This window comes from Callorhinus ursinus, unplaced genomic scaffold (assembly GCF_003265705.2).
Source record: "Callorhinus ursinus isolate GAN/ISIS: 27379988/994484 unplaced genomic scaffold, GSC_fseal_2.0 scaffold65, whole genome shotgun sequence".
Classification (NCBI taxonomy): Eukaryota; Metazoa; Chordata; class Mammalia; order Carnivora; family Otariidae; genus Callorhinus; species Callorhinus ursinus.
This window is the reverse complement of record NW_027397127.1, coordinates 6,481,650-6,499,593: the sequence shown is the minus strand read 5'-3', so window position 1 is coordinate 6,499,593 and position 17,944 is coordinate 6,481,650.

The following is a 17,944-nucleotide window of genomic DNA, read 5'->3' as shown; positions in this document are numbered from 1 at the left end:
TCTATAGCTCTCTGTTCTACTTGATGTTTTTACCACTGGCCTGTATTACTTTTGTAATTAGTAAACTTGATGTTAAAAATAACACTGATTTATACTGAGGACTTACTTTTCTTCTTTGCAAACATGACAATTTAGAAGAAAATACAGGGCAGGCATTTATAAGCATGATAGGAGCCTAAAGGAAAAGAATGAAAGATTTGACATCAAAATTAAAAATCTCTTTATGAGAAAAATACATAAATAAAATGAAAAGACTAGTGATTAGCTGGAAGAACATATTTGGCACATGTAAATATAACAAATCTATGAAAAACAAAACATGAAGGACTTCCAGCAATGATGAAATAACAGTGAATGGATTCATCTTCCCACATTAACAACTCAAAAAATGGGCAAAATATACGAAATGACAGTTTTCAGACATTGGATAACAGGCAGGGTTGGTAAAAATAAAAAACAAATGGCAAGATGGTAGTTTTAAACAGAACCATATAGCAACCCAATTAAAAGGTTGAGATTGGTAGAATACAAAATTAAAAAAAAAAAAAACCACCACCACCATATGCTGCCTATAGGAAACCCACTTTAAACGTAAAAACAAAAAAAATAAAATAAAAAATAAGTAAATATAAAAACACAAATAGGTTAAACATAAAAGATAGGGAAAAGATACACCATGTTAACGTTGATTTTAAAAAAACTGGAGTGACTATATTATGATCAGAGAAAGCAGATTGCAAGCAAAGAATATTACCAGAAACAGGGCTATTTTATAACAATAACGTGGTTAATTCATCCTGAGGACATAACATCCCAAAAATATATGTACCTAAATAATACATTCAAAATACATGAAGCAAAAACTGGCTGAGCGAGGAGAAATAGACAAATCCACAATTTTAGAGACTTCAACATCTTTCTCAATAATTGACAAACCAAGGAGACAGAAAATAAGCAAGAATATGTAGATGATTTGAACAACACAGATAATAAATTTGACCTAATTGACACCTACACAACACTCAACCCAACAACAACAGAAAGCATATTTTACAAACGCACTTTGAACATTTACCAAGATAGACCACATCTCTGCGATATAACAAGTCTCAATAAAGTTAAAGGATTCAAGTCATATACGTTCTCTGACCACAATGGAGCTAAATTAAAAATCGGTAAAAGAAAGATATATGGAAAATTCTCTGAATATTTGGACTTCTAAATATCTAAATAGTCTATGGCTTGAGAGTAAGTCTCAAACAAAATTAGAAAGTATTTTAAACTGAATGATACGAAAATATGAGACATACGAATTTGTGGGATATAGCTAGAGTGGTGCTTAGAGGGACATTTATAGCACCAAACAGCTATATTAGAAAAGAAAGATCTTAAATCAACGACTTCAACTTCCACAATAAGAAACTAGAAAAAGAACAAGTTTAATTCAAAACAAGCAGAAGAAAGGAAATAAATATAAGAACAGACTATATATATACTATATGATTCCATTTTTATAAAATTCTAGAAATTTCAAAGTACTCTATTGTAATAGATGATTAGTGGTTACCTAGCAATAGAATTGGGGAGAGGAAGGGATGCAGATGCATTATAAAGGGGCACAAAAATATTTGGAGGTGATAGATATGCTCATTATCTTGTCTGCAGTGGTGGTTTCATCAAATTGTACTTTTTAAATATGTCTAGCTTATTGTATGTGAATTACATCTTAATAGAGCTGTAAACGCACACGTGTGCATGTGCACGTGTGCACGCGTGCGCACACCCACACACACCACAATCATGTCTGAAAGATTTAAGAAGACCAGTTGTCTAACCCCCTTATTCTACAGATAAGGAACCTGGGGTCCAAAGAGGGCAAGATCACACAGCCAATTCTTAAGACTGGGATTAGAATTTAAGTGTCCTTATTCCTAGTCTTGCTCTTAGTATATCGAAGGCAGAGCTCAGATTAAAGGAACAAATTAAATGGTGGATTTTCAATCTTTTGTGGTATACCCCTGGGAAAGAGACATGGACATGGTGAAAAGGAGTGACTTTCCCAGGATTCTTTCAATGACTGCTGGAACTGGCTCATACTGACTCATGAATATTGGTGGTTACATTTTCAGGAATTTTGCAAGTCAGTTGTTAAAGCCATTATTAGAAATTAAATGATATAAACTTGCAATTAAATAAATTTTTAGTAAAATAAAGATCATAAATACTCTAAACTCACCACTTCCTAATTATTTTGCTACATTTTACTATCATCTGTGCTCTTGAGGTTATTCACGTCTATTGTATCTTGTGGAGGAAATGTTAAATGATGGTGTTCTATTCTGCATCTCTTCCCTATTCCATGTTCAATGACATCACCTTGATAGCTTGAAATTGGCTACAGTGGGAGTGTTTGCACCACAGAAATCAGCAAATGCTACATATAGAGATCCCCCCCACACACACACTCCCACCAGAGATCTGGTTGTTAAACATTTACTAGAACATATCTGCCTTGAAGCATTACTTGCCCTGGGATTCATTTAAGGCTGGCCTAGAAGGCAACCCATCAGTGCCTAAAGTTGTGCTAGGTAAATTGTGGGCAGGCAATAAATGTTTAAGGGTAATCAGCCATCCCAGTGTGTCTATACTTTTGATTCCTGAACATCCCAGGGAACTCCTCAGTCCTGGGCAAGCCAGGATGGTTGATCATCCTAGTGTTTGCACATTTTTTTTTAATAAAAGGAACCAGGTGTGTAAATCAATTGAAAACTCTCTCTTTTCTTGGGGAAATAGCCCAAATAGATTTCCTTCTGTGAGATAACTAGTGGCACGGTGCCTAAAGCTCCACACATTACACGATCTCAATAGTAGCCAGGAGGAATGACAGGATCTTACGTATGGTAGGTGATCGAGAAATGCCCATTGGTGGTAGGAGACTGGAGAGAGGCAGGCCCACAATTAGAATGGAGGCCCAAAGATAGTGGTAGTTCTGGAGTTTGGTCTACCAGCTGGTGGCAACTGCAGGTGGCAACAGACAGAGGCAGGCTGGGGTTGGGGAAGCCTCAAAAGAGTATCAAAAAAGACTGTGACAATGGGTGTGAATGCTAAAGGCGATGGCTGCAACTTTGAAGTGTTCGTTGTGGTTGTTAGCACTTTGAGGACATCAAAGGAGTTTACTGGGAAGGATGTGCCCATTCCTCTTGGTTTTCCTTTTCTTCTGTTCAAGGCTCACGGCTTCCAAAAGCTGAGTAGGCAGTTGTCCTGTGGAGCATGGGAAAGTTTTCTCTGACCAAAGATCGGCCCTGTCCTTCCCCCCAACCCAGTCCTGCAATTTTCACCAAAGTCAGTCTCTCTTCATGAGGAAAAAGAAGCTAGTAGCAGCCTGTTAACATTTGACCTCAGATTAGTAAATTAGTTTCTGATTTGTTCCCAAGAGTCTAGAACATACAGAGCAAGTGAGCTTTAGTGGTGAGAAAAGGAGAGGGGAAGGTTCTGGAGCATTGGCAAACAACACACCAGCCCTGGTCTGGGCATATCAGTAAGAGCCTAAACTGGAGGTAATGACCTGGGCAAGGAAGGGCACTATCACAAACAAATGTCACACGCTTTCCAGTTTTATTTATGGTTGATTCAGTTTCTTTTGCCCACTTGTCTCATTCTTGCTTTTCCAACTCCAGGAAATCATCCTTGAAAAGGTTCCAGTCCCTGTGTGACTGTGTCACACTCCTCCCCAAGCCATTCGGTAATCGCCATCAGAAGGGGTGGGGGAGGTATGGCTCCTTTTCCAAAAGAAGCAGATAATAATTAATAATAGTAATAGAAATTATTACTGTTCAAGCACTTAGTTGTGACAGGCATTGTGTTTTACTGTATTTTCTTTTGTTCTTTACTCTTTATTACTGAAGTACAGTTGACACACAATGTTACATTAGTTTCGGGGGTACAGCACAGTGACTCCACAACTCTCCATCCTATATGCTGTGCTCACAAGTGCAGCTACCACCTGTCACCATGCAACACCAGTACAACCCCACTGACAATATTCCCCGTGCTGTACCTTTCATCCCAATGACTTCTTCATCTCATAATTGGCAGCCTGTACCTCTCACTCATCTTTACCCATTTTACCCATCCTTCCCATCCCCCTATCCTCTGGTAACCATCAGTTTGTTCTCTGTATATATGGGTCTGTTTCTGCTTTTTTTATTTGTTTTTTAGATTCGACATATAGGTGAAATCATATGGTATGTGTCTTTCTCTGACTTATTTCACCTAGCATAATATCCTCTAGTTTCATCCATGTTGTTTGCAAATGGCAAGATCTCATTCTTTTTTATGGCTTAGTAATACTCAATTGTGTGCTGTGCTGTGTGTGTGTGTGTGTGTGTGTCTGTGTGTGTGTGTGTGTGTATTGTCATATCTTCTTTATCCACTTATCTATTGACAGACATTTAGGTTGCTTCCATATCTTGGCTATTATAAATAATGCTGAAATAAATATAGGGCTGCATATATCTTTTCAAATTAGTGTTTTTGTTTTCTTTGGATAAATATCCAGTAGTAGCATTATTTGATTGTGTGGTATTTCTATTTCTAATATTTTGAGGAAACTTGATACTGTTTTCCAAAGTGGCTGTACCAATTTACATTCTCCCAGTAGAGCACAAGGGTTCCTTTCTCTCCATATCCTCGCCACCACTCGTTATTTCTTATCTTTTCAATTCTAGCCATTCTGACAGGTGTAAGGTGGTACCACGTTGTGGTTTTTTTTTTTTTTAAGATTTTATTTATTTGAGAGAGAGAGAGTGCATGCACAAGTGGGGGGAGGGGCAAAGGGAGAGGGACAAGCAGACTCCCCGCTGAGCATGGAGCCCAATGCTGGCCAGATCCCAGGACCCTGAGATCATGACCTGAGCTGAAGTCAGATGCTTAACAGACTGAGCCATCCAGGCTCCCCTCTCATTGTGGTTTTTTTTTATTTTTTATTGTTATGTTAATCACCATACATTACATCATTAGTTTTTGTTGTAGTGTTCCATGATTCATTGTGCATAACACCCAGTGCTCCACGCAGAACGTGCCCTCTTTAATACCCATCACCAGGCTAACCCATCCCCCCACCCGCCCTCCCCTCTAGAACCCTCAGTTTGTTTTTCAGAGTCCATCGTCTCTCATGGTTTGTCTCCCTCTCCGACTTACTCCCCTTCATTCTTCCCCTCCTGCTATCTTCTTCTTCTTTTTTTTTTCTTAACATATATTGCATTATTTGTTTCAGAAGTACAGATCTGTGATTCAACAGTCTTGCACAATTCACAGCGCTCACCATAGCACATACCCTCCCCAATGTCTATCACCAGCAACCCCATCCCTCCCACCCCCCACCACTCCAGCAACCCTCAGTTTGTTTACTGAGATTAAGAATTCCTCATATCAGTGAGGTCTTTTGATACGTGTCTTTCTCTGATTGACTTATTTCATTGTGGTTTTGATTTGCATTTCCCTGATGATGATGTTGAGCATATATTCATGTGTCTGTTGGCCATCTTGTATGTCTTCTTTGGATAAAGGTCTGTTCAGGTTCTCTGCCCATTTGTTCATCAGATTGTTTGTTTTTTATATGTTCAGTTGTATAAGTTCTTTATATATTTTGGATATTAACTCCTTATTAGATATATCATTTACAAATATCTTCTCCTATGCAGTAGGTTGCCTTTTCATTTTGTTGATGCTTTCCTTCACTGTGCAAAGCTTTTTATTTTGGTGTAGTCCCAATAGCTTATTTTTGCTTTTGTTTCCCTTGCTTGAGGGAAGGATATATCTAGAAAAATGTTGCTAAGGCTGATGTCAAACAGATTACTCTGTTTTCTTCTATGAAGAAACGTGAAACCATGTCTCAACATTTAGGTCCATAATCCATTTTGAGTTTTTTTTTGTGTGTATGGTGTGAGAAACTGCTCCTGTTTCATTCTTTTGCATACAGCTGCCCAGTTTTCTCAAGACCATTTATTGAAGAGACTGTCTTTTTTCCCATTGTATATTCTTGCTTCCTTTGTCATAGATTAGTTGACCATCTTGGCATGAGTTTATTTCCGGGCTCTCTAATTTGTTGCATTGATCTACTTGTCTGTTTTTGTGCTGGTACCATCCTGTTTTGATTACTACAGCTTTGTAGTATAGTTTGATATCTGGGATTGTGATACTTCCAGCTTTGTTCTTCTTCCTCAAGATTGCTTTGGATATTTAGAGTCTTTTATGGTTTCATAGAAATTTTAATAATATTTGTTTTAGTTCTGTGAAAAATACTATTGGTATTTTAATAGGGATTGCCTAGAATCTGTAGATTACTTTGGGTAGTGCAGACATTTTAACAATATTTTAATCCATGAGTATGGTATGTTTTTCCATTTGTTTGTGTTGCCTCCAATTTCTTTCATCAGTGTTTTGTTTTTTTTTTTACAGATTTTATTTATTTATTTGAGAGAGAGAGAATGAGAGATAGAGAGCACGAGAGGGAAGAGGATCAGAGGGAGAAGCAGAATCCCTGCTGAGCAGGGAGTCCAATGTGGGACTCGATCCCGGGACTCCAGGATCATGACCTGAGCCGAAGGCAGTCGCTTAACCAACTGAGCCACCCAGGTGCCCCTTTCATCAGTGTTTATAGATTTCATAGTACATGTCTTTAACCTCCTTGGTTAAGTTTATTCCTGGGTATTTTATTATTTTTGGTGCAATTGTAGGTTGAATTTTTTCTTAATTTCTTTTTCTGCTACTTTGTTATTAGTATAGAAATGCAACAGATTTCTCTATATTAATTTTGTATCCTGCAACATTACTGAATTGTTACTTCAAATAGTTTTCTGGTAGAATATTTAGGGTTTTCTCTGTATTATAATTTCTTGTTTAATTCTATGAAGTAGATATTTATTTTCTTCATGTTATATATGAGATGCAGAGTTGTCAAGTAATTTGCCAAAGGTCCCATAGGTAGTAAATGGCAGGGCCCAAATTCAAACCTGTCTGACCCCAAAACTTGTGTTAATAACCATACTTCTTCATGTAGACTCTGTCTAGGGTTGTAGAAAGAAGGAAGTAGACATAAAAGAATAATTATTTCATTCAACAAACGTATATGCACTTCCTATTATGTGCTGGACCTATAGGGTATAAAAAATGAGTACACACAGTCCTTGCACTTAACATGATTACAGTTGAACAGAGGGGATACATCCTCCATTCTAATAGATCTAATAGAAGGCAGAGTTGGATCAGGACCGTAACATAATAATGATAATAGCTACCAATTATTGAGAACATACTATGTACCAGGTACTATGCAAATACATTCTTCACACATATATTCCTCATGACAACTCTGGGACTATTACTACATTTTATAGTTTGGGAAACAAGGCTAGTAGAGGCTTCATTAACTTCTATGGCTCAGAATAGTGTGTTACTGGCCTCTTCAGAGGCAGAAGGAGGGAACTAGACTGAACATTCACTTATGCCTCCTTTTCAAGTGAACTAAAGGGATCTGCACCCAACTCAGAGCCTACAAACAAGAGCCACCAGCTGCTCCAAGATCACATGTACCTCAGCCAGCACCTAGTCTGAAGCAGCCTGACATTATACTTTCATTGCATTTGGAACTGTGAGAACAGTGAAAGCCACCAGATTCCCATTACTGGCCATCATCATATATGCACCCCCTTTTTTGTTTAAGATTATGTATTCAGGGCACCTGGGTGGCTCAGATGGTTGAGCATCTGCCTTCGGCTCAGGTCATGATCCCAGAGTCCCGCATCGGGCTTCCTGCTCCCTGGGAGCCTGCTTCTCCCTCTGCCTCTCTCTCTCTCTCTGTGTCTCTCATGAATAAACAAAATCTTAAAAAAATAAAAAAATAAAATTATGTATTCATCATATCACGTGCACTGGGTGATATACTCAACTAATGAATTATTGAACATTATATCAAAAACTAATGAGGTACTATACCTTGGCTAATTGAATTTAAATTAAAAAATTAAAAACCAAAATAAATAAATAAAATGGAGAGTCTATCCAATTGATCAGACAAAATAAATAAATAAAATTATTTATTCATTATGATTGTACCAAGTGCCCCTGAACTGTATACTTTCAAATGGTTAAAATGATACATTTTATGTTATGTTTATTTTACCACAATAAAAAACATCTATTACACAAAATGTTGACTTTTTTTTGAAGGGTGACTTTTTTTTTTTTACCCTGTTCAGTTAGCCACCATATAGTACATCATTAGTTTTTGATGTAGCATTCAACAATTCATTATGCAACGTTTCATATATATCACATGGTTACAGAAAGTCACTTTCCTTCAAAAATGTCCAAAAGCTAAATACTCTATTATGGAGTTCATAATCAGGGCAACAGAGCCTTTTCCCAAGAGACCAGCTCTGCCACCACCTCAGCAGTTTGGAGGGCAGGCAGCCTTGCTGTAGTCATCTCTCACGTTCTCATATTATTTTGTGCTACTTCTCCCCAGCTCTTCTTCCCATGACATCCTTCCCTCACAAAGATGTCCACTATGTCCACCAGATCCTTTGTTACGTGAGAAACAGGCTCTCCTACATGTTCTTCCTCCTCACCAAATGCTACTTGCTCCTCCTTGTCCTAGCTGACTCTGGCATTTTGCCAAGGACATTCATCTGTAGGGACCGAAAGAGGGACTTGCATCTTCCTGCTTTTCTGAGGAAGCTTCCAGGCCATTGTTCCTTTGCCCTCTTGGAAATACGATGTTAAGGCACCTGCCAGCGGAATCAATCACTTACCGTACCTTGTTTCTGTTGCCTAGATCCTGGTCATGCCCTCAAAGTAATCCTGGCCTTTTAGCCTCTAACACATAGCCTTTCTTTTCTTTCTTTTTTTAAAGATTTTATTTATTTATTTGAGAGAGAGAGAGAGCATGAGCAAGGAGGGGGACAGAGGGAGAGGGAGAATCAGGTTCCCCACTGAGCAGAGAACCTGACGTGGGGCTTGATCCCAGGACCTTGGGATCATGACCTGAGCCAGAGGGAGACACTTAACTGGCTGAGCCACCCAGGCACTTCCTAACACATAGCCTTTCTTGCCAACATTCATGTCATCATCCTGGGGTCTTCACTGTTCACCTGGTTTATGCATCCAAAACTTTGGCCTAGCAGTTCTTGACTTCTTAAAACCTAATGACTTATTAATGCCTCCATTTTATTTACCCTCTTTCATGGCTACCCTCTAGACCTGTGCAGCCCAAACAGTAACCACTACCCACATGCAGCTATTTACATTTTAATGAACTAAGATTAATTAAAAATTTCAAATCAGCTCCTCAGTTGCACTAGCCACATTTCAAGTACTCAATAGCCACACATGGCTAGTGGCTGCCATATTAGATAATGCAGATAGAGAAAATTTTTATCATTGGAGAAAGTTCTATTAGATAGCATAGCTCATAATTTCATTCTCACCCAGAACGGCTCCACCTCAAAAATATTTAAAAATGTGTTGTGTATTTACAATTTGCTAGGCACTGTTCAAGGGGCTGAGGATACAGTGGTGAACAAAACAAACATTGTTTATTAAAATTTACTATACAGCTATAGTATAAAGACAGTGTGGCATTGGAACAGGGAAAGACACATAGGTCATTAAAACAGAATAGAGAACTTAGAAATAAACCCACACAAATATGCTCAACTTTTTTGTTTTTACAAAGCTGTTCAATACAGGAGTGATAGCCTTTTCAATAAACAGCAAATTTGATAAGCAATTCGATATTCATAGGCACACACACAAAAGAAAATATGAACTTCAGCCTAAACTTCACACCTTATAAAATAATTAAGATGAATTGCAGATGTAAATATAAAGTGTAAAATGGTAAAACTTTAGAAAATGTATAGGAGGGGCGCCTGGGTGGCTCAGTCGTTAAGTGTCTGCCTTCGGCTCGGGTCATGATCACAGGGTCCTGGGATCGAGCCCCACATCAGGCTCCATGCTCTGCAGGAGGCCTGCTTCTCCCTCTCTCACTCCCACTGCTTGTGCTCCCTCTCTCACTGTGTCTCTCTCAGTCAAATAAATAAATAAATAAAATCTTTAAAAAAATGTATAGGAGAAAATCTTCTGGATCTAGGGCTACATAAAACTTAAAAATTAAGAACTTTTGCTCTGCAAAAGATTCTGTTAAGAGGATGAAAAGACAAACTACAAACCAGGAGAAAATGTTTACAAACCATGTTTCCAACAAAGGAATCATATCTAAAATATATAAAGAACTCTCAAAACTCAACAGAAAAAAATCAGACAATTTAATTAGAAAATGAGCAAAAGACATGAACAGACATTTTACTGAAGAGGATATACAGATGTCAAATAAGCACCCAAACCAATATTAGACATTATTAGCCATTATAAGAATACAAATAGAACCACAATAAAATATCACCACACACCTACCAGAATGGCAAAAATAAAAATAGTAATAACACTAAATGCTGATAACGATGCAGAGAAACAATCACTCATACATTGCTGGTGGAAACATAAAATGGTATAGCCACTGTGGAAAACGGGTTGTCAGTTTCTTATAAAACTAAACATACAACTACCATATGACCCAGTAATTGTACTCCTGGGCATTTATCCCAGAGAAATGTGAATTTATGTTCCCACAAAAACCTATATATAAATATTCATTGGAATTTTATTCCTAATAATTCCAAACTCGAAACAACACAAATGTTCTTCAACAGATGACTAGAGAACAGGTAAATAAGTTTTAAAAAATATGGTACATCCATACCCTGGAATACTACTCAGCAATAAAAAGAAATATTGACTGATACATGTGAAGACCTGGATGAATCTTCAGATAATTATTGTGAGTGAAAAAAACAAATCTCAAAAGATTACATACTTTATGATTCTGTTTATATAATATTCTTGAAATGACAAAATTTAGAAATGGAGGACATATTAGGGGCTAAGGGCAAGGATGGGGGAGAGCAAGGATCTGGGAACACTTAGAAGTGGCTATGGCTATAAAAAGTACTGCAAGAGATACTTGCAGTAATGGAACTGTTCTATATATTTGACTATCATTGTCAATATGCTGTCAAAGTTTTGCAGGATGTTACGGCTGGAAAAAGCTGGGTGAAGGGTGAGATCTCTGTCTTATTTTTTACAACTGCATAGGACTCTACAATCATAAGTTCAGTTTTTAAAAAGCCAAGGAAAATGAACATCTCAAGAAGGAGTAAGTGATTGGTCAAATGTTGCCAAGAAGTCTAGAAAGATAAGAAATGAAAAATGCCCATCAGTTTTGACAATATGGAGGTTACTGTGACCTCAGGAGCTGTTTTGCCATAAGTTAAGGGGCTGGAAACCAGATGGAAATGGGATGAGGTTTAAGTAGGAGGCAAGGAAACAATGACAGTAAGAAGAGACAACTCTTTCAAGAAGTTTGGCTGCGAAAGGAATGGTGGTAACTTGAGTGAAGTGTGGAGTTAAGCAATTTTTGTTTGTTTTGTTTTGTGTTTTTTTTTTTAATGAAGATGCTTGAACATGTTTAAACCTGTTGAGAAGGATCCAATGGAGAGGGAAAAATTGAATGAACAAGAGAGGGAAGTGATCATTAATAACACAAGGCTCCTGAAAGATAGCAGACAATGGGATCAAAAGTATACATAAGAGGTACTGCCATTGGAGAGAAGTGGTATCACCTTTTTCTAATATAACAGAAGAGAATAAGATGAGGATGGGACCAGATAATTTTCTCTGTGATGCTGCAAGAACTGCTGAGAGCAAAGGTGGATGTGAAGGGAGGAGGGAGATATATATATGAAGGAGAACTGGGGTTTAAGGAGATGGAAAAGGATTGAAATATTTTTATCTGGAGAATGAGTTGACCAAAGAAATTCACCAGGATTGTCTGGCAGTGATGTGGGTGCATTTAGGATTGATGATCTTGAATTTCTTGTAAATCAGTATAACTGGTTGTGTGAACTTCCCTAACCGTGCTCAGGTGAAGATACAGAGAAAACAGAATTGGATTTAGCAGGGTAGGGTTTTACGAAACAAGTTTAAGGCAAGGAAGCTTAGTACTGCCAAGAACGTCACTGAAATGATGAACCATGTCATCTCAGCTAAGTAATGAAGTAAAAAAAGTCCTGATAGATTGGGAGGAAATAGATGGATCCATGGACTTTAGGAGCTGAGGAGTGATCATAGTGTTAATTGAAAAAACTGGGAATAGGAGGTTGTTGCTGAAGATGGGGATGCTTGAACTCATGGCTTTGGCAATGAAGCAATTTCAGGTAATAACAAGATCTGGGGTGTAACTATGGGTATGTGTGATTAAGAGGAAAGAGAAGGTCTTTTGAGATGAAGAGGTCAAGGAACTGAGATGTCAGCTGGGTTAGTTTGGGAGATGTTGAAATCACTCAGGATAGGGCTAGGGCTTAACCTGAAAAGAAAAGTTGTGGATCAGGGACGAAAGTCATTAGTAAATAAAAAGGAGTGGCCCAAAGGTAATTTGATGAGTGAAGAGGGAAAGAAGGAATAAAATTAAATGGCCTCCAAGGATTGGATTTTGTTTTTATAGTTTTAGGCTTTGTTTCAGGAGCATAGGTAAGTAATGGTCTGAAAGCAGAAATGGGGAGCAAGAAGAACACCAATTTCACTCTCCATCTTGCTTTGAGGACAGAAAAGATTAACCCTACTCTAGAGGGCTGTAGTGGTGGCCACAAGGTCTTATGTAACAGATTCACTGAAGAGTCTGGGGATATATGATGGCTTACTGGATATTATGAGGCAGTTTGTGGGTATAGAGGAAAATTTCTGGGGGTGGAGGAGGAGTGGAGTACTGAATCAGGGGCAAGGAAGTACATGACATTATGGGGATGGTGGTGGAATAGCTGCTGGGGGAGGAAGAGTAGTGATAACCGGGGTGAAGACTTAGTGGATTTAGTCTGAGCAGATCTTGGAGAATAGAAATCAAGCCTAATGGCTAGAGTTCCCTCAGCCTAACATCTATAGTCTCTGCCTCTTTGGATTAATATGGTAGCAAAGCCAGAGGTTATAGTTTCTGCATTGGTATGGCCTGGAGTGTCACTGGTCCCAGAAGAGGTGGCTTCAGGTCTCAATCCTTGTGTCCTGGAGTTGTGGTAGCTCTGGTGGCTACAGTTCCACTTTTCTGACCAGCACCTTCTATCTCTCTAGTCTTTATGTTTTTATTGTCACTGAAGTTACTCTTCTAACTCATTTAACTCTTTAGTCCTTTGGCCCTGTCGTTATTTCCCAAGCAATCTATCAGCCCTGTCTTCTTCATTTCCACCCCAGACAACTATATTACTAATATTTTCAAACTGCCTTGCCTCTAGTCCACCCATTGTACTCTTATAATAGCAGAACCCTGAACCTAGGTCAAACCAAAATGTCTGTCTCCTATGCATGGAGACTTATAATAGCAGAACCCTGAACCTAGGTCAAACCAAAATGTCTGTCTCCTATGCATGGAGATTGACTTCAGTCTCAGCTGGGCTTTCCACACTGCCATGGATCCTTCCTGGGCCCTTCATCAGCATTCTCTTCCATTCACCCAAGAAGTAAGTTCAGGTCTTTATCAGTTTTCCTAAGTTCCTTTCCTCCTGTCTCTCAGCAGATAACCTGGACTCCCACTTTACCATAAATACAGAGGCCAGAAATAACCTCAACTTCCTGCCACCCAAACTGATACAACCCTCATAGACATAGGCATCTGTCTAAGGTTAAGCATGACATCTATGTTCTGTATCCTCCTTCCTTCTTAGGAACTTGATCCATTGTTTGAAAACCCTCTCTTCTTGTCCCCTAGCTGTATCTTCAACCTCTCCTTCTCTACTAGCTTCCCTTTGTCACACACACACACACACACACACACACACACACACACACACACCATACACACATACACACATACACTGCTGGGTATAAATAGATCAAATATCATTCATCCTGGAAAAAACAAATTCTCTTGTCAAAAAAATATTTCTCTGATATTTTATTCAAAAATCTATTTTGGCAGAATTAATTACATTTCCACTGCACAAAAGCTTGTGTTGGGGGCTGGGGGGAAGAGAAGGGAAGATAATAGAAGGAAAAGGAATGGAAAGGAGGGGGAAGAGAAGGGATGGGAAGAGAAGAGAAAACAAGACAAGATAAGAAAACACAAGAGAAGACAAGAGAAGAGGAAAGAAGGATGCTGACAGTGTAAGCTATAATGTTTCAACACAGCATGTAGGAATATCAAGCAGCTATTGGAATGATGCTTGTACAGCACATTTTTCATCATGGCAAAATGTTTATAATATATTTTAATTGAAAAACAAATTACAGAACAATATGAACGGTTTGATAACACTTGTAAAAATGTGTGTGTGTGTGTGTGTGTGTGTGTGTGTGTGTGTGTTATATAAGGCAGTGATGGGCCAAAGAGATAAATGTCAAAATGTTACCCATGATCTGGTTTGTGGGATACCTTTGATTCACCAATATTTTCTACATTCTCTACATTAAACATGTAAATTTTGTAATAAGGATAAAAACCTCCCTAGACACTAGACCATTCCCTCTCTGTAGCTACACCTTATCTCTTTTTTCCTTCAAATCTAAACTTTTTGAATAGTCTCCACTCACTGTTTCCATTTCTTCCCTCTCAAGTCTCTCAGTTGTTTGCAATATGGCCTGAATTCCCACCACCTACTGAAACCATCCTCACCAAGGTTACCCATGATATCTTTTTTGCTTATCTACTGGATATTTTCTGTACTTATCTGACCTACCCAATTTGTTGGCCTGGTTGATACTATATTATGGATTACTCTGTTCTTCCTTGTACTCCTTCATCTCTTGGGTCCCAGGATCACACTGTTTCTAGGTTTCCTGGCAGCAAGGGTGTTAACTGAAAAGGCAGCCAAATATGGGTTTAAATCCTGGCTCTGTCACTGACTAGCAGCATAAACTTGGACTTAATGTCTCTGGGGCTCAGTTTCCTTCTCAGAGGATGATAATGCCTGCTTCATAAAGTTTTGTTCAGGATGAAATGAGCCGATGCTGATGAAACACTTAGCAGTCACTGGGACATGGCAATGGTAGTAAGTGACAGTAGTAGCATTAGTAAAATTATTATCATCATCATTATTATTATTATTCTGACTTCTCTGAATTTTCTTCTTAGGTTCCCCTTTAAATGTCAGTGCTCTCTAGGGTTCTGTCCTGGGTCTTGTTCTCTTCTGATGCTAAACCCTGTCCTTGGGTGATCTCATCCATGCTCATGGTTTCAACTACCACCATATGTTGATAAACTGTCAAATCTTTACCTTCATCCATACCTTTCTCTAGAGTTCCAGACTCTACTAACCATCTGCCTGAGGTTCACCACTTGAATGTCTCCTACCGGAATTTCAGAGATGAGAGGATTGTGTAGATCAGTGGTTATCAACTGAGGACCATTTTGTTTGGAGTCATTTTTAGTGGTCATGGCTGGTGGCCGTGTGGAGGGTGTGTGTCTCATTGAAATCAAGTAGGTAGAGGCCAGGAATGCAGTTAAACATCCTACAATACACAGGACAGACTCTCACAACAAAGAATTTTCTGGCCCCAAATGTCAATAGTGTCAAGGTTGAGATTCCCTGGCATAAATAACCTCTAAAGGCTCAGCTCTGACATTTTGTAGGGAACATTCAAGTGATGATTAACAGGGACTAGAGAAAGAGGTGGCATGATTAAGATCACAAGGGGTTTCAGTGACAGAATGATCATTGATCCCATCCTCCTCGTTGCTTATTTGCCTTCCACCCCTCTTGTTGCTTTTCTTCTGCTTCCTTTGTAAACTCTTCTTCCTGTATCCATTCCTTAAACAGCTATCCATTCAGTCTTTTGTCCTCATCTCTGCCCCTCTCAACATCTCTCCCTAGTTCCATAATCTCATCTAGTTCCATGACTTCAACTTCAATCTGTGTATTGCTGACTTCCAGGTCTATGTTTCCAGGCCAGACTTTGATCTCTCAAGGTCCAGATTCATAGAGTCACATAACTATCTATGTGCTATTATTCAGAATACCTTCTGAACATAATTTCTCTTCCCATATCCAAGGCTTGAGGATTTTGAAGGACTATAATACATGCTATGTTATTCCCTGTGCCCTCTCCCTTATTCACATAACTGGGTACTGTCTCATGTTCCAGACCAATTTTTCACTTTTTTCTGTCTATCAAAATGTACCCATCTAGTATTCCCCTCCCTGGAATCCTGGAAGGTGGCAAGTGCTAGTCTTATATATTCATTCATACATATATTTGCCAAATGACTGACTTAGTATGTTTGAGACAGCACTGCTCTTGAGGAATTAATATAAGGCTATTTTATTTTTTATTTTACTTTTTTCTTAAAGATTTTATTTATGTATTTAAGAGAGATGGAGAGAGAGAGCAATAGTGGGGGGTAGGGAGGGGCAGAGGAAGAGGGAGAAACAGACTCCCCCTGAGCAGGGAGCCTGACATGGGGCTCCATCCCAGGACCCTGAGATTATGACCTGAGCTGAAGGCAGACGCTTAACCAACTGAGCCACCCAGGCGCCCCTATATAAGGTTACTTTAGAAGATATAACTGATTAGGCTTTATCCCGGTTCTGTCATTAACTGGCTATGTGACATTGGGTAATTTAGTTTCCTTTTCTGGGCCTCAGTTTCCTTATCTGCAAGCTGAGAGGGTTAGATGAGGACAGATTCCAGAATATGCCTGATTATAACAATTACCAGAACTACTTGTTAAAAATAAAAATTTCCAGGCACTTCTCCAAAGTAGTATGAGTTGTTATGTCATAGAGTTAACCAGATAAAATCACCTGTGTCAACCTTACCTGCAACAGACAAACTCAAGTGCAAAAATCCATCTGCAAAACTCAGGATTCTCCTTTCAGTCCAGCTCTGTCCCATCCCAGAGGACCCAACACACTTCGGCATTCCCAGCATTAATGTCTCCCCAAATCCCCCTACCACTCCATAGCTGTAGGAGAGGTCACATCTGTTGGGGTTAAGAGGAGGCATAAAATCAGGGAAAGCTTCATGGAAGAGGTTGCTGGAGCTAGGCGCAGGATTTCACTAAAGGTGAAGGGAAAGAATTTTGCAGAAAGAAGCCATGGTGTGCACTTATTTATTCAAACGATGTTTACTGGTAACTACTATGTGCCAGGCTCGAAGAGCAAGGTTTCGGTTAGAAGAACATGGGCTTTGGAGTCAGAGGGACCTGGGTCCCAAAGACCTGTTTGTTGTACTCTCATCCACCCCACCTCCCTCACTGCCTACAGCAGCCTTCTGTTCTCCTCAGGCCAAAGAGGCAGCTTCCACTCCTGCTGAGTCTGTCCAATCCCTGCTCCCCAACATCAGAGGCATGTTTTGGTGACGTTGGAATTTGTAGCAACTTCGACTCTAAGTATGCAAACTCAGGTACAAAACTTTGAGTCTCTCATCCCCAATCTCTGATCAGGAAACATCTCTCAGGGCCCATTTGCACAGGTTGCTGCCCCCCCCAAGCCTCTGTGCACATGTGCAGTGGTCTGTGGCAACCATGTTGTCTCCTTTTTCTCGGGGGGTGTCTGTGGTCATGTGGTTACCAGGGGCTGCATGTGCTTGTGAGATTTTCTGCTCTATACCATCAGTGTTAGTGTGAAAAGGTTTGTAGTTATGGTAACCCTATAGTTTGTTTTCCCAAGGTGGGCTGTAAAAGTGGCACTTTTAATCATTACGCTGTGACAAGAGTGACCATATATCGAGACTTGCCCCACAGGGAAGTAAGTCACAGTAAGTCATTCTATTTATATCCTTATAAGGAGTCTCAACTCCAGGGTACACAATTAGGGGTGAAAATCTCCATATGAAAGCAGGG